This window comes from Pezoporus occidentalis, unplaced genomic scaffold (genome assembly GCF_034315485.1).
Source record: "Pezoporus occidentalis ecotype Australia unplaced genomic scaffold, CSIRO_AGI_Poc_V1 ctg136, whole genome shotgun sequence".
NCBI classification, from domain to species: domain Eukaryota; kingdom Metazoa; phylum Chordata; class Aves; order Psittaciformes; family Psittacidae; genus Pezoporus; species Pezoporus occidentalis.
The window spans coordinates 757,044-775,236 of NW_026913168.1; the positions used below are offsets into that span (position 1 = coordinate 757,044).

At 40.2% G+C, this 18,193-nt stretch overlaps 1 protein-coding gene across 1 annotated transcript in view; it reads right to left on the minus strand.

Annotated features, from left to right (window-relative positions):
* Positions 1 to 9,185, minus strand: part of CELF2 (CUGBP Elav-like family member 2) — a 563,459-nt gene extending 554,274 nt beyond the window's left edge. The window contains exon 1 of the mRNA XM_062609318.1: positions 9,074 to 9,185. The gene's annotated coding sequence lies outside the window, so the exon portion shown is untranslated. The remainder of the gene's footprint in view (positions 1 to 9,073) is intronic.
* Positions 9,186 to 18,193: the final 9,008 nt, after the last annotated feature.

Here is an 18,193-nt window from a genome sequence, read left to right on the forward strand (position 1 = left end):
ACTGGGTTCCCAGACTTTAAGTCATTGATTACCTCGAATCATCGATGAAATTAGAGATTTGCCATCGGTTTAAATGGGTACAGATAGGCATGAGCAAATAAAAAGCAGAATATGTACAACTTGTGATTCTGGGTATGGGCTGCTTAAAAAGCAAACAAGAAAGCAGGCATGCTCATGAATTCATGGACACAGAATAGCCCCTGTTTTAGAGCACTGTGTGTGCCAAGCAATGTGTTTGATAATGTACATTGCATTCCTTTGGAACAGCGCTCGATAAGACTTTTACCCTCCCTCCCTTTCCCTCAATGCCCAGACTAATAAATCTCCCATTTGTCTCACCTGTAGTTACAATAAAGCTGTTCTCAACAGTGCTAACATCTGCCATGGTGATTCTTCTGGAGTGAGAAAAGCAGAACATTTTCATTGCTCGGTCATTTGTGAACACTAGTTAAGTAAAGCTGTCACTTGTGTCCAATTATGGGTGAGGATTTTATAGCACAGTCTCCTTCCTAAAGCTAAACTGACATGGCCAAGACCCATTTTATAGGCATTCTTAGATTCTTCCCAGCCATATTTAAAATCCCTATGCTACGAGATGGCAGGTGCCATGTGTTTTCATAGCTGCATTAACAAATGCAATTTTGTGGCAACTTGGCCATGCCAGTGAAGCAATAAATTTCTGTAATCTCTGTGGCTAAGAATTTCACACAGGACTTTGCAGGGAATAGGTAAAGCCCACTAGTACAGGAACACGATGAAGATGAATTTAAAATACCTTTACAGTAAAGGCCAAAAAGAAAAGGAATAAAGTCTGGGGATATTTTTCGCTGCTGGAGCAATGAAACGTGTCAGAGAAATATGCTGAAATAGACAAAAAACTTCACCAGGGTCACCCAGCCTATTCTTCCTTTCCAATGACTGCCACAAATTTAGGTGAGAAGAGATAATCTGGCTTACACAAAGACTAACATACACTAATCCTAAAGCATAACCGGGATGCAAATCATTGTAAATCTATTTTCTGAGCACTTAGTCCCTGTTGCAGTGGGGATAGTTGTCCTCACAAATCTTTTTGCCAGCTTACAGAGATGATAGCCAAAACTTCTGCAGCTCCTAGCACGCGCAAGTCTCAATGGTGTGCCTGCACACCAGTTGTTAGATGTTTTGGTCACAAGATCTGCATTTACCAGCATGAGCTTTCCTAGCATGCTGGAACTGAGACACCTCAGTTACTCAGGGCTGCCAAAGACCACCCTCAGCTTCAGCATTCCAGCCAGTGTGAAGGCTGAGGGCATGTTGCATCACCTGTAGAGCCAGAGGGTCTGTGTAGGGTGGAAGGATCATTGACTTAACCTGCTCCAGAAAGGGTTCTATGCTGAAAAATGGGGCAAATACCACTTTCTCTCCTCCCCAGCTCTTTACCAGACTTCTCAGGACTCCCCAGTGGGTCTCAGGGGTACTATTGCCATGAGACTGCTTTACAAATGCAGGCAGAGCCAGGACTGGGTCTCTGGTGTCCAACAGATCCTGAGACAGCTGTTAGATTTTGCACCAGGGAATCTCAATTACTGGCACCAAGCAGATGAAAAACAGCAGTGAGATCCTGCACAAATTCGTGTATTATTGCTTTTCTGACCTGTCATTTCAATAGATTTTCCCCAGATTTCCTATAAAATCATGTGAGTTATAGATCCAGGAACTGGATCTTCTGAAAAGTAAAGAAAACAAGCTGCTCAGGATGCAATATCAGCCAGGGAGAGCACTGCGTTATAGATTGCTCACAGACTTCACCAGCAGAAACCACTGCTACAGGTTTTACCATGGGGTTTGGGCAAAGCCCCTAAAGAGCACAGATCAGACAAGAAGACATCTTTGAATGCTCATAGTTTGTTGTGAGCCAGAAGTGTTTTAAAAGTTACGCTTAGCAGCTCCCTCAATCTCTTAAGACTCCACGCAAGCAAGCGAGGTTGAGGGAGATCAGTTCACACACTTCTGCACTCTGTGTGGCTGCACTGAAGCCAAAGAGGCTATTCAGAGTGGCCCTTTGAAGTCAGTGGAGTTTTGTCATTGATTTTGAGAGGCCCAGGATTTCATTCGCTGTATGTGAGGTTAAGCATGTGTATAAGTCCTTGCAGGATCAAGGCTTAAATGTGTAAACCTGTTCAGCAAGAATACCCAGCTTTTAATGCCCTGTGAATGTGGTCTCTCTTACTGCATGACACTGGCTAGGCTGCTATTGCTCTTCACTCAAGTGTAAAAGCTTCATTTAATATGCATATGTCCTTCATAATTGTCAGTGACTTAGGATAGAGCAAGACGTTAGTAAAGCTGCTTATTAATGGAGTTCCTATGGAAAACATTGACTGCATCAGATTGATTAAGAGCCACTATTAATCTATGCTTCTGTCTCTTGTTATCCAAAACGCAGGCAACAAGCCTTCAGGATTGTTCACTGTGTCAGTGGCTTGTACAGTGCTTATACATTAATCACTGAAAATAGCAAGTGCATAAGAGATCACATCCTGTGTTCAGAGCTCTTTTATTATGTAGCAGTTATATTGCATATTACAATGCTTTCTGCATGCTTCAAAATGCATCCACTGTCCTTAGAATCATAGAATCATAGAATAGTTAGGGTTGGAAAGGACCTTAAAGTCATCCAGTTCCAACCCCCCTGCCATGGGCAGGGACACCTCACACTAAACCATCTCACCCAAGGCTTCGTCCAACCTGGCCTTGAACATCGCCAGGGATGGAGCATTCACAACTTCCCTGGGCAACCCATTCCAGTGCCTCACCACCCTCACAGGAAAGAACTTCTTCCTTATATCCAATCTAAACTTCCCCTGTTTAGGTTTTATCCCGTTACCCCTTGTCCTGTCACTACAGTCCCTAATGAAGAGTCCCTCCCCAGCATCCCTATAGGCCCCCTTCAGATACTGGAAGCTGCTCTGAGGTCTCCACACAGCCTTCTCTTCTCCAGGCTGAACAGCCCCAACTTCCTCAGCCTGTCTTCATACAGGAGGTGCTCCAGCCCCTGATCATCCTCGTGGCCTCCTCTGGACTTGTTCCAACAGTTCCATCTCGTTGTCTGAATAAAAACCATTTCTGCAAAACATTGCAGAACTTGGGTTCAGAATAGAATTACCTCAGCCAAGCACTGAAGAGGCTGCACAGGGCAGTGGTGGAGTCACCATCCCTGGAAGAACTTAAAAAACATGTAGACGTGGTTCTTGGGGACATGGTTTGGTGGTGGACTTGGTAGTGTTGTGTTAATGATTGCACTCAATGATCTTAAAGCTCTTTTCCAACTTAAACAATGTCTTATGATCAACCATTTTATATTTAAATGAATTTTAGAATCCTATTTCTCTACCTTAAACCAAACCTACACTTAATCTTTAGGGTGATGAAGGCTACCTAAGTGAAGAAAGAAATGAATCCTAAGGGAGACCATGTTTGTCCGACATACAGTGAGTCCATATCACTGAATGTCTTAACTGTCTTGTGAGATCTTATGTCTCTAACAGCCATTTTGTGCATTTTATGTATATATTAAGATATATTTATGTGTTGACACATTTACTTTTGAAATTAATCAGATTTTCCTTGAAGATTAACCTGACTGTGATGCTGCTTATGGTCATCCTTAGGTACCTTTTCCTCTAGAATTTATGAGCAAGGATGCTCCAACACTGGCTCTCCCTGCTCCTTGTAACTCTCAGTTTAAGTGGGTTGTGAGCCCACCAGCATCACCCACAACCCTTCATATACTGTGTACGCAGGCATGAAAACAAGCACCTGGGGCCAAGCACAGGGCCAAGAGGACACAGCAACCCCCTCCACATATGGACACGTGAGACACGGGGATGAGGTACACAGTTATATCTGCGAGCCAGGGATCTCTTTGCATCAGATACTTCTAGCACTGTAAATGCAGCTTTAGCTGTATGGATATAGGAAGCCAAATTGTCTGTCTGGAAGCTTTCAAACGCATGTAGCCTCCTCTGGGTAAAGGAACTTACATCTGGAACATCAACTCATTAAAATAGTGGTGTCTAAATTAGGTAGACTTCATCATACTCATGGAGTTTCCTGACTTTTAGATCTTTTAAAGCATTGTAGCATCACTGTTAAATGCCAATGGTTTGCTAAGTAGAAGAAATAAACCAATTGCAGCACCTCCTTTTGCTAGATCAGTTCAGCCTAATAAAAGTACCCATGAGGATTAATTGTACGATTAAATACAAGATTAATCGTACATTAAACATACTGCCTGAAATGCACTTGTGACAGCAATCCCCCAGCAGTTCTTGAGGATGAATGATATAAGTGAGAGACATTATCCTGTATATGCAATCCAGTCCTAACTTTACTATGATTTGACTTGTTTTAAGACCACCGTCTGGTATATGAGGCTCAGTAAATCAATAGCACTATGACTGCTTTTCAAGGTATGTAATTTACAGAGTTTTAAGTCCTCTGTCTTAATGAAGTAGTTACAAGAGAAGCCAAGCAGCTGAGGAAAAGATACCTAAATTAAGCAATGCAACAGTACAGTAATTAAGAGAATTTGAGGAGTAGAGGTGGCTAAATGATCTGAGTCTTGAATGTGGCGTCCTTCTCTGGGATTCAGAGAAAATAGATGTTTAAAATAGGTCAGGTAAATCACTGTCTGAAAGTGCCTGCTTTTTCCCTCTGACTATAATGGGACCCCAAGGTGGCTAACTGAAATGTAGGTGTCTGCAGTATAGGTATCTAAATTTGGATGAGATGAATCCTACCTATGGTGCTCAAATGTTACGAATAGAGAGCAAACCCTTATATGGGTGATATACAGGCAGTTGGAGATTTCAGATTGAGAAAGCAAATTAAAAATAATACATATGCAGAGCTTTTGGGTTGCTCCCCCTTTGTTATTGTCTCAAAAAATAGGTGGTGAGTAGGAAAGTGACACAGTGAGTAGGAAAGATGTGGCTCCAAAAGCTTTTGCAGTACATTAGCCTTAGGACGGGAGTGAAGTTACCAGCCTCCACAGGTCATGCGGCATGAAAAGCAACCAAGGAGGAGTTTGTTTAATAATTATAATCTAGAACTGAGCTCTCTGGGATTCTACTTCTCTTTTCACTTTGTTTGATTCTTCCTAATATTTGACTGTTTACCTTAATTTAATATTTATTTATATTCTTAATTCATATCTTTTTACAAAGACCGGTAATAACAGGACAAGGGGGAATGGCTTTAAACTGAAAGAAAGGAGATTTAGATTAGACATTAGGAAGAAGTTCTTCCCTGTGAGGGTGCTGAGGCACCCGCACAGGTTGCCCTGAGAAGCTGTGACTGCCCCATACCTGGCAGTGCTCAAGGCCAGGTTGGATGAGGTTTGGAGCAAGCTGCTCTAGTGGAAGGTGTCCCTGCCCATGGCAGAGGTTGGAACTGGATGAACTTTAAAAGGTGCCTTCCAGCCCAAACCATTCTGTGATTCTATGGTCTAGTGACCTGATAAATACTGTGTTCTCTATTGCTTTGGGAGTGATGAAAGTAATTAGGAGGTATTAGGTTATTTTTAGGGTTTCCTTTATCCTACACAGGGTTAGGAGTCCCAGCGAGTGCAGCAAACCATCACCAGAAGATGAAGGACATGTGACTGGATGCCAGGCCTGTGGAATGAGTGTGTCTTAGCAATTGTTTGCTCAATATGTTGTCAATCTGCTAGAGAGGGAGGACCAGAAACTTGGGGACACTCTGAGCCAGGTATAGTGGTATGGCTTCCTTTGGTGATGTAGAACTTCAAGAGTGGTTCTTGACAAAAGAGGACCATAGCTAATGTGTTAAATCAAATGGAAACACAGCAAATCCCTTACGATGTCATTAATCATTTGCAGTTAGAAGAGAAATGTAAATGTCTCTTATTAGTAGAATGAAAAAAAAACAAACCCTCAGAGGTTAAAATCTGAGCATTTTTACATGACTCCATGATACTTCAATACTTCGATTCAGTTGACCAGAAATGAAACACTAAAAAATAATTCCATGCAGGCAAAGAGGGAAAATATTCACAAGTACTTCTCCAGAGTCCTGAGAAAAGTCTGAGAATCTGCCCTCTCTCAGGAGAAAGAAGCTGATGGAATCCCACCATTAGTGCCAAAGTCTGTGATTCACCCCAATTTTCCTTGCTGCACTCAACTCAGACTTGCAGTGACTGTATGTGGAGAGTTAAGAGATGTGGAAGAAATGCAGAATTATGCCAGCTTTTTCCTGTAAAGAAAATTCCTAGCTAAGTTATCAAAGTTTCTAATTATAAAATTCCTTTAATATTTCATTAATAGGAGGGGAGGGAAGATGCCAAAACTTATGGCATTTCACAAGTAAGATTACGGGTTGATTTCTGAGTGGATGACAGGGTCCTAAAAATAAAACTCATAATTTTATAGTACATTCCTCTAGTAATGATAGAAGTTCTTTGTGCATAATAGCACCATTTCTATTCAGGAATCTTGTTAACAGTTGTAAACTCAGATTATCATTTTTATTAGCCTAGTGTTTTCTTATTTCTGTGTTACTGACAGGAAATTACAGCAAGGGTTTTTTTTTTTTGTTACAATGAATGCATTTCTATTCAACTAGAAATTTCCAAGCCCTAGGTAGAAGACTATTTCTAGAAGCCAACAGCAATTTGAAGTGCATAGATTAATTAAGAATATATATATTTAAAGGCTAAACTCAAAGTATTGGGTTGGTGCGGTGGGGTTTTTTAAGGTGCAGATTTTGGGTTTTTTATACATTATGACTTTAGGAACAAATTCTTGTCACCAAACTTAGCATCTAAACTTGGTTGTATGATGTTTTCATGTTGCTTCATAACAGTAACTTTGACATCATCTCTATGACTGAATACCCCTGGCTTCATTCAGGCTCTACTCCATGCAGCTTTGCCCATCGCTGAGATGCCCACCATGGGCAGTGGGAATCAACCACCGTGGACTTCTCATGGCTTTGGGTGGTTAGAAAGATCAAATGAGAATACTGGTAGCTGTTTTCCCCCACTAGGCCACTTGAGCCTTGTAAAAGCTGTGTTTCTAGGCGAATGTAGGACTATAGTTGCATAATTTACTGTCAACAGCCTACAGTTTATTCATATTACACCAGATACGCTTCTAACTGCCAGTTGATACTGAGTGAATAAAAACTTATTTCCATAACAAGAACACTGAATTCAATCCTTTTCTTCTCTGGTTTTAAATGGATGGGAGTTTAGGATTACAAGGGACAAAGCCTAATTTTCTGGGCCCTGCAGACCTTGGTGTTGGGGCGGGGGAAGGCAAGTTGTCAGGGCAAAAGCAAGACGTGAGAGCTACAACGACCTCATTTCAAAGACACCAGGATTTTCGGCACAAGAGAGGTAAACCTTAGAAGTATTGCAGTGCTTCAAACTGAGGCTGAAATGGGGGGTGATGAACTCCTGCAAGTGCAGTGCCCTTAAACCTGTGCCCTAACAAAGTTGCTGTGAAAGCATGTGATTTTCCATATGGCACTGGCACGTCCTCTCCTCCTCTCCAGGGAGCCTGTGTTTAACTCCTGACTGCTCCTCATCAATGCTCTCCTTGCACAACGTTGCTCCTGTGATCACATTATGCATTTGCCATGTCAGACCATCGAGTATGGAAAGTCTGATGTATGGAAAGTCTGATGTATTAATCTGCAGATATAAATAATTTCAGGACACTTTTATATATATTAAGAACAACAGTTTTCAAGGAGTTAGAGAACTGAACCACACCATTTTTCTAACTCTAACAGATTTCTCTCAAAAATCCCTTATTTTGTTCAGAAAGTTTTCCTCAGCATGACCACAAACCTGGAAACAACCAACTGTAAGAGCAGTGTTTATTCTAAATACTTCAGTAGAAGCCTACATGATCCAGTCTTGAGTGCAACAACAACTAATTGCAGTTAGATAAAGAGAGTTAAACAATCATAAGATCAGGTTCTGCTACTACTCGGCAATTTCCTCTGAAATACAGGACAAGTTCAGCCTTCCTGTTGATTTCAATAGGTGTTGTTGCATTTAGCACTTGCAGAACTACATTCAGAAAGCCTGAGGAAAAAAATCCACCTGATAAGTTTTATGAGGGTAAATACAAAGCAAAAGCAAAACACCTCTCATTTTCTTAAAAAAAAAAATAAATAATACAATAATAATATATTAATGACAGAAAAACACTATAAAGGAGACATTGGAAATAGGGGGACTTGTAAGGCAGGAACTGCAACAAATGGTAATACAGATCTGGCTGTATCTGGCAGGCTTGTATTCATAGGAAACTATCCACAGCATCAGACTCATTCTTCACAAAAGCAACGCTTGGTATTTCATCTCAAAGTTTGTCAGCTCCTTGCAATTAGCTACTACAATAGTATGACAAGATATGAAGTGGAACATCCCTTCCTCCCTTTCTCCAGAAGAACAATGTGAGGGACAGGAAGAACTTTACCCAGCACTGGAAAACAATAAATCCTGGGTACACTGACCCCACTCAATGCGAGCTGAAAGATATTTATTTATTTCTTCAGAAAGTTTCCGTGTTGCACTTCCCTACCTAGTAAACAGCTGAACAGGCAGAATGACACCCAAGACCGTCTCCTCCACCCCCATCTCCACCCCCATCATATCAGCGCTTCAGGCAATGTTCAGAGAGAAAAAGAAAAAAATCACACACACAAACCCCCCCCAACTCAAGTATCTTTTCTGATAGGAGCATGGAACAGTAACCAAAAAACAATCAAGTCCTCATTGTCATAGTGCGACAATCACAGCACCGCTTCTGTTGAGCAAATAGTCAATTCGCAGATAAAAGCATCATGAGGACAGACGCGAAAGCTGTTATTATCCATTTTAAGTAATAGGAGAAGGTCGCATATCAAGCAGTTACACCTTTTCATTACATCCTAACCCTCCACAGCAGGGGAACCACACTTATGACTGCGTTAGATATACAAAAGCTCTCAGCTCCAAAAAGGAAAAGAAAAGATGGGGAAAGGGGGGAAAAAAATATAATTAAATTCATCTTACCAGCACGTTGCAGCGCCAACTTGCTTGAAGGAATGTTGCCTTTACAGGTTTCTCTTTTAATTATCCTGGAAGCAGAAGGGGGGGGGGGGAAGGAGACGACGAAGCAGGGTTGTTAAATTAGCGTGTGCGAGAATCTTTTCAGTTTGTCGCAGAGTAGAAAAACACCAAAAAAAAAAAAAAAGGAAAAAGAAAAAAAGAAAAAAAGAAAAAGAAAAAGAAAGGGCACGCAAAGAAAGAAAAAAAAACAACAACAAAAGAAAAAGAACGCTCAGTAATTTAAATTTGCTGTCAGTTCAGGCAGCATCGCTCTGTCCCGCCCCTCTTCCCACTGGGTTCTACTACCTGCAGGGCTGCAACTGACAGCTACTGTGCAAACAAAAAAAAAGGCAAAAAGCATGCTGGGACCATGCTGTCTGCTGTCTGAGTCTCTCTCCACTTGTGATGACTGAAAATCATTAGTGGAAAGGTTCTGTTGTTGTTTGCTGGGATTTCCAAGTTGGGTTCTTCGCATGAAATTTAATTTATATTTAATTGAGACGACGCAGCACGTGACAGAAACTGGTGGCTGCGTTTCTCAGCTCTCCTCAGAATGGGAAGTGACCTGAACAGATTGATTTTAATAGTGGGGTACATGTGGAATACACACAGATGTTTACCATGCTGCACTTTGCAGGCACGCACTCAGCCCCTTCCTGTTATACTGTGTGCAAAAATGCTTGCTTGAATGGAAAGTCAGGAGAGCATTTCAGCAGAAAGCAGTTAAAACTCTGGCACTCGGAAAAGTTGCCGGTGTTGGTTTTGCTCTGCTTTTAAGTTTTCCTTCTCAACTTTTTCAAATCGTTTTTGAGAACAAAAAGTAACTGGAGTCAGAGGCATAATGAACAACTGGCACAGCACTCACGTAGAAACAGTCGCAGTACATAAAAAGCAATGTTTTTAACCAGATGTTTAAAACCATTTTTGAAAGTCTGTGCTGGTGACTATTAGCAGGCTGCATCCATCATATGAGTGTGAAATATTTGATGAAAACTAACAAGAAAAACAAGTAGAAGAGCTGTAAATGTTTTTTTTTTAATAGCTATTTTAATTGTTGCTAACAGGCTTTTAGCAACAGGGCTAAAATCATCCTTTCAAAACAAAGAGAAGCATAATCTATAACTTCTAACTATAAATGTATTCACCAAAATATGGTTTCTACCTAATTATGGAATAAAATTAAAAGAGTGAAATGGTGCTTTGCCTTAATACTTTAGCAGCAATTGCTTGGATCATGCCACAGTAAATATGCAACATTTCTATTCACTTATTGCTCTACTTATGTGTGTAACCATAAAATAAAAAGCTGAAATGTTTAAACTTAATTAAATCAATATCTGTTTTACTTGAAGTTTGCCTTTTACATGGGAAGAGACGCATGCTGAACACGCCTGCCATAGACAACTGCCTTCTAAATAGATTTTTATAAACTCTACAGAAGCTAGTTGCTCCTATGACTACGTCCCTTCTACAGCCTCTATTCATGGATGTAGATCTTATAGGGTGAGTCCTGCCATCAGGAATTGCACAACAGGGCTCAAGATGTAGGGTCTGCCCTACAGCCCTGTTAAGGCTCCTGATCATGAACAGCCAGTCATGTTAAATTGGTACTATAGTCAATGTTTAAGTTGCTTTTCTTCTCTTTTGAAGCCTCCAGATGCTTTTAACAAGTGACCACCTGAACCCACTTCTATGGGTGGTAGATGTCATTCCATAAATGAGGTTTAAATCAGCATGGCTGAGAACCATTTCTTTGCAAAGTTTGCCACAGACTCATTCTGTCCACAGGAATTTTTGCTACTCCCTGTGGGCTCAGTCTCAGTACAGAGGGAAAAGACTGCATAGAGGGTTATGTTCAAAATGGAAATACAAATACATAAGGACAGTGAATATGATTTGGAAGAGGTGCATCAGTAGATTCCACAAGTAATCACAGCAAAAAAAAATGCAGCATTTTTTCCACTAGAATTTGCTCTCATTTGCACTTGTGTGGCTTTAAAGCCCTATTTTCATACTAGTAAAATGTTTTAGTATGTGCTTTTATCCAAGTTCAGTGTCTCCTGGCTCCCTGTCCTTTGTTTTAACCACAAGACTTGCATTCCTTTTGCTCCTTGTTAGGAAGAAAAATGGTAAATGGTCAAAAATGCATTCTTGCTGATTTGATAGCATTTAATCCTTATTTTGATATCTTCATGCACACATAGACACACATGCTCAATTTCAAAATTCCTTTAAATCCAACTAACTTATTATCCTTCTCTATCTCCTTGCAAAAGTCAAGGGTGTCCTGTTCTTAATGCACTTGGCATTTTAAACAAGGCACTCAGACCTTCAAAAGACAAATAATTGAACTTTGCCTTTGATGGAATACAGTAGTGCACTAAATAACAAAACCTAAAAAAGCTCTGTTCAGCAAGGAGCTACAGTCCAGAAGCCAATTTGACTAATTTGTTGAAAAAACACACAAAAGCGCATAAAATCAAACATTTATAGAAACATCTTCCTTGTGTTACTGTAAAGCAAGCTGTTAATAACAACCTTTGCTCCTGTAATGTAGGACACTAGAAAACACAAGCACAAACATTGAGGTGTTTAGAAGAGCAGAGTCTAAACACCTGAATGTCCGATGGAAGTCAGTCGATGATTCATGCATTTTAGGGTTTTAATGATGCTGTATCTTACTATTAATCATTCGGTGTGTCTGTTAGAATCCAATTTTGATTAAGGGTCATAGGCACTGGACTGCAGTTAAGTACTATGGGAAAGATAATACTTTGTGGTTTTATAGTCAATTTTTACTGAATTAGTTAAATTTAAGAAGCAGTAATTAATGGAAGCATTTCACTATACAATGCAACAGAAAGTATCTAATTAACCTTTGAATCATTTACAAAATACAGTGGAGTGAAGTATTTTCTGGTCTTGTTTTAGGAACATTTTTGCCTTTAACTTCAGTAGTGTTCATACTGACTGGTTTGTTTTGCTCTTTGTTTTCTTTTTCATGTCGTTGACCATCAAGGAGTAACCCCTAAAAACAATGAAACCATTTCATTTTCAATCCTTTTCAAGCAAACAAATAAACAAATGCACCAAACATTCAAACCCCCTTTTTGTACTATGTCTGAATAGACTTTGCAATACTGTGATGGAAAAAGGGTTGAAAAAGAGGTCTTAAATTGGTACAATATTTGTTCTAGTATTAAAATCAAGACTTGTAAACTTGGGAAATACCAGTGAAGACCAGAAAGATCTTTTTCGTTTGCTTGTAAAGTCTTTCTTTATAGCCAGATCTACCTAAATGGCTTTACTTCAAATAAATAAAACCCTGTACCTTCCCACCCCCTAAAAGCAAAGGTGCTTACTCAGCTATATTGAGACCCTTCACCTATTAAAGGGAATTTAAAGAAGGTGTGAATTATACAGTTGAGAGATGTAAATGGGATTTTGTGTAAACATCCAACTCTTATAGGGAGATGTGGGAATAAATACAGGCCATCCAGCCAGCTATGGCTTTCAACTTTCAGTAGTCACATATTTTAAGTTTTACAACATGTATTAACTATGTCCAAGTAATACCCAGCCTCCAGTGACTTCACGTACCGTATTTCTTCGTGTACAAGCTGAGACTTCTGTTACACTAATTGCTTCTTCCTGCAGCTTTAAATTAAGGGTGGTTTTCTCATACATTTAATTGCTTTCCCCTGCAGCTCGCAAGGAAAAGATAGTTGAAGGTGGCTTCTAAACAAAGATATACAGTAATTAAAAGCTCTTTTAAAGAGAGCTTTTTTCGTACGGCACCTGCTGTTAATGGAGTACTTTGTGTACAGTTCTGTGTAGTCTTTGAATCCAGTGCATTATTTTAGAAGTAGTGTTCTGTTGGAGGATTTCTACATCTGATGTGATGACCTGAATATGTTAATTACTCTATGCTGAAAACAAAAAAACACCACCAGGAGACTTCCCTTTCCCCAAGCATAATCCTGTCCACAAAAACTGCTTGGTAAAGGGAAAAATAAAGTTCTGATGGCCTTGTGGATAACAATCACTTTATTTGTGGACATATTTTTATCCAGCTTAAAAAAACTTGTTACAACTTCCATTAAAAGATCATAATCTTATAATGTGTAGTTTTGCTTGCCAAAATTTCTTATTGAGGAAGAAAGAAATCTGTGGCTTATGTAATTTAATAAATGACAGTTACACATCTTAGTCCTTCCCTGTCGCCTTGCCTGTGGTTGAATTCATTTCTCATACCTATGTTGCTGTCCCCTTGGTACGTCCTGCTGTCTTGCAATCAAAGGGGGCTAACTTAAAGGAAAATATCTCTGTGGAATTCGGTGCTTTAATAAATTAATCCATCCATGTGTGTTAGCCTTCTAAATGCTCATGCCTTAAGACTAGTTTGTGGGGTGAAAGTAAATCCCTAAGACAAGAAAGAGAGACAGATGCTGTGCATAAGTTCCCACTCTTTCCACAGGAAAAATAATGTGGTGATATAAGGGTGCCAGTTCTACTCATAATGTGGTTTGGGTTTTGCTTTGGTGTTTGGATGCATTATGTTATTGATTCTTGCTGGCAACTGGTGAGTTGATGGAAAATTCCAGATGTTAAAACAGGAAGCAGTTAAGAAAAGAAAGAAAATTACTCAGCAATTTTGTAATGCTGCAATACCAGCTTTGGCTCTGAAATGGATGTTTTCCATACTGCTGTAAATAGGAGGGAAGATAACCAGACTCTCCTTACCAACATCAAGTTCAGGTGCTCATAACTGACTCCTATGAAATTTTCTTTGTAACAGCCTCAGAGCACAACTCGTTAATTGGTTTAAATACATGAGAAGTATTTGGACATTCCTCATTGCTACAGGCTGGATGGGTAAAAAAGTTAAAAAGACATCTACTGTGGCCATTATGAGAAGGTAACACCATAACTTTATTGGAGCTACTTATCTTCTGCTTACGGAACGCCACAATAAATCAGACCTCAGCAGTAGGCCTTATGTATTTAGTGGAGGTCATCACAAGTACATATTTCAGTTTTTTTCTGATACGTATCTCCACATGCCTCCAGCACATGCTCCCCAGAAGAAATCCTTCCAGACACATTCGAGTGTATTTTCAGAATACACATTGATGAATAACTCATTCTTCCGCTAGCACAGAGTTACTGTTATTTACTGAGACTCCAGTGCTCAGAGTCTGATACCTTACAATGCTAGCCTATCTATAGCTCCTGCCATTGAAAGAACTTGTCAGTTTGGAGACCACATGTTGCCTAAATAGGCTTTTCTCCAAGTTCCAAGTGACCCGTTAACAAAGCAGTTGCAGCAGCTGTAACCACACCTTTACTAGCCTGTAATTTCTGAGTCACTAACCCTTTAGGATTATGAAGCTTATCCCCTGGCAAGCATTACTCCATCCTCTCATACTCTAAATTAATGTCCAAGAATGTGATCACTTTGATGGGACCAGCTGTGTCTTCTGCTGCCAGAACACTCCAAACACTTTGGCAGCTGCCCTAAATGCGGTCAGTAATTCCTGACATGTACCATAGAAGGGTGCTGTCTGGGCTCCCCCACTAAAAGGCATCTGTGTATGCAAGACTGACCTTGACATTTAACTTCTGTGTTCACACCTGATTGGGTAGATCTGAGAGGGATCCATCATGAATTCAGAAAGCCCAAGTTGGCAGCTCCTGAACCAACACCTTTCTTTTAGCCTTAGAGATTAAAACTTACTAGGTGAGAAGTATGCAGATATACAGACAAAGACGTGATTTGGTATTTATTGAGCCTGCTTATAAATCTTCCTTAACTTTTGCAACCTTTACAAGAGGATCAAGGAATATCAGACCACTAGAAAAGGTATTATCAGCAGGGCTAGGAGCAGCGCTTGCCGAAGTTTCACGATGTTTCTTTTTATTTAACCCTATATTCAGTTGTTTGCAGCTTCTTATCACACAAAATATGGGGATTAAGTTTTCTCTGCTAGGGGTCTGCTTTTGGTTGCTGAGAAATGCCAGCCAAATCAAGCCAGTCCTTGCTGAGAGCCAGGTGAGGGGAAAAGCATCTTTAGATGGCGGTTGTCTTTTCTTTCAGGAGGTCTGGAACTATTATGTTCCTGCCAGGATTCAAGCAGGGACCTGAAATTTGTCCATAAGAGTGTCATTTATGTCAGGGACAGCAAAAAAACCCACCATCCATGAAGAAAATTACACAAATGAGAGCACTTCTGGAGAAGCTAGTAAAAAAAACAAGGATGGACAAGATATATCCTGCAAGGTTTAGGGGACGGTGCAGTCTGACTGGAATGACAGGATGATACCATCCTAATTTGGGGGGAGAAAGTTCACAAAGGAAGGCTTAGAAACATAGATTTCTGCATTGCCACTTACTCTCAAGATTGCAACCCAGTTCACATACTAGTGTAGATATGACCATTACTGAGCACTTGAACTGATGTTAGAAATGCTCTGAAACTGAAGACAAGGGAAACAAGAGTGGAATGGAGGCAATAAGTTAGGAGAGCAAATCTGAACACATATTCAGGAGGACAGAGAAAGGAGATTGGAAATGCCTGGAAAAAGAACTAAAACTGAGATGCTGCTGGAGAGGGGAATAGGTTGGTTTTGCACCTTACTTCTTGCCTGGAAGTAAGCTGGCAGCAGGCAGTCAGAGGGATTGGTTCAGACATGGAGACTGGAGACATACTGCTGGAGATAGGCTGGATGTGTAAAGAGAAATTGTACAATGAAGAACACATTACTATATAGCATTGTACAACATTGGTTTCAGAGGAGGGAATGACTATTGCTAGTGACCTTAACTGTAGCTTAACTTTATGAAGTGCTCAGCTTCTATAAACAGTAAGGTTCTTGGACAGCACTTTTCTTTGCTAGGAACTGCACAGACTCCTAATGGTATTCCTAGCTTGAGGTCCTTGGTGCTATTGAAAATATGAGTTAATTATAATGAAAGAAAATGTAATAAACAGCCAAATGCCATTAAACTCTAACTAGTTTCCATGCCTGCTACTTGCTAACTCCTCTGTGTGTCTCTTCTGACGGCAGAGCTTTGCCTTGAAGGGCAAGAACACCCCATCTGTTGAGCTCTGAGGGTGTAAATGCTCTTAAAAATGAAAATATTTGTCTCTTTGGTGTATATGAAAGACTGGGAGACCCAGCATTGCCTGAACTGGAAATGGGTAACCTCCATCTCCCTCATGGCTAACTATGCCCAAATCATGTCATCTCGTACACAAAGGGCAGATCCAATTGGGGCATATGTTATCATATAGCTGCAGTCACACAGAGGCCCTCAACGTGAATACTATTAAAATTTGAAATGCTCATAGATTATTTTAGGCTTCACAGAGAGCCGTAACAGCTACTGCAATAAATTAGAGCAGTTGCCAGGCACTTATGTATCAGTGCACCCTAGCTGTCACTGCACAGGCTGCAGTGCATCTCTGCCTTGCTGCTGCAGGCACGTTCCCTGGGCTTATGTGCGCAGCTCAGTGGAAGAATTGTCTTCCAGTCGTGTTGTGATGTTCTCCTGTATAGAACTCGAGAGGCAAGAGCGGGCCAAAACACGTGCCAAAACCTTACTGTTGGTCTGAAAAACCTTTCCTTTTAATCCTCACATCCTAATTCCTTTCCCAGGTCCCTTTTGTGTCCAATGAGGCAAGAACAGACCTGGATTTTCCTGAGGAAAAAGTGTGAGAAACAGCAATCAGTCTGCCTCATGCCTCTATGGTCAGAAATCCCCACTCCTCTTGCACAGTGTAAAACAACCATTTGCCAGGAAGTAGAACAAGCAATAACCTTAAGCACTGGTATTTCCAGGTATAAGTGCGCTATTGCTGCATAGCAATTTTTTTATGTTGCCTGTGCAAAATTAGGAATTTCTACATTGCACTTATGAATTATGAAACAAGAAGTTCTTTTATTTTTTAACTATATTTGTTTCAATTCAATTGACTTTATATAATTCAATGGAACTTGTTATTAGCTATTACAGTGTTTATGATAGATTTTATCAAAGCTTTGGCCTTAGCAATGAAACTCATTAATCATTCTTAAGTACTGTACATAAAATAAGAGCCCTTCACTGAAATGATAGAAGCTGGATTTGTCAGAGGGTAAAAAATCTCCCAACACATAAATTAGGCAGCTTAAAATGTGATCGATCTGAAGATTGCTATTTGCTGAGGAAAGTCTTCTGGACTATAAAATCTTTAATAAAAAAAAAAAATCTATCAATTCAGAATGAAGAGCTTTTGGAAACAAATGTCAGCAGTTTAGCAGAACAAAATAGTAGTTAACTAGAATGCAATATCAGTGGTGTATATATATATAGCATTTCATGATATATAATCTCCCTCTGATACACAAAATTCTATGCATTTGACAGCAGCTTTTGGAAACGTGTGCTACTGCCTCATGATCAATACGTAAAGGGAAGTCCAAAGGATATGAAATAACTGCCCTAAAGAGACAAAGAAAGTCAGGGACAGGAAAAAGAACAGATCACTGAATACCTAGCCCATTCCTTTGGAACACGCCTCTGCAGTTTCATTTCCACAGCTGTCCAGATGAAGCAGCAAATAACCAACTGCTAAGGCTAATCCTTAGGAATCACAGAATCACAGAATAGCTAGTGTTGGAAAGGACCTTAAGATCACCAAGTTCCAACCCTCCTGCCATGGGCAGGGACACCTCACACTAAACCATCTCACCCAAGGCTCTGTCCAACCTGGTCTTGAACACTGCCAGGGATGGAGCATTCACAACCTCCCTGGGCAACCCATTCCAGTGCCTCACCACCCTTACAGTAAAGAACTTCTTCCTTATGTCCAATTTAAACTTCCCCTGTTTAAGTTTGAGCCCATTACACCTTGTCCTGTCACTACAGTTACTAATGAAGGGTCCCTTCCCAGCATCCTTATAGGCCGCCTTCAGTAATACCTAGTGATCTGTCATATTAATTAGACTAACATGACCTGAACAAAACCAGTCTATCTTACATGAAAACACTGAACCAATCCCCTTCAGGAGACTGGATGAGTTTGAAACATGTTTTCCTAG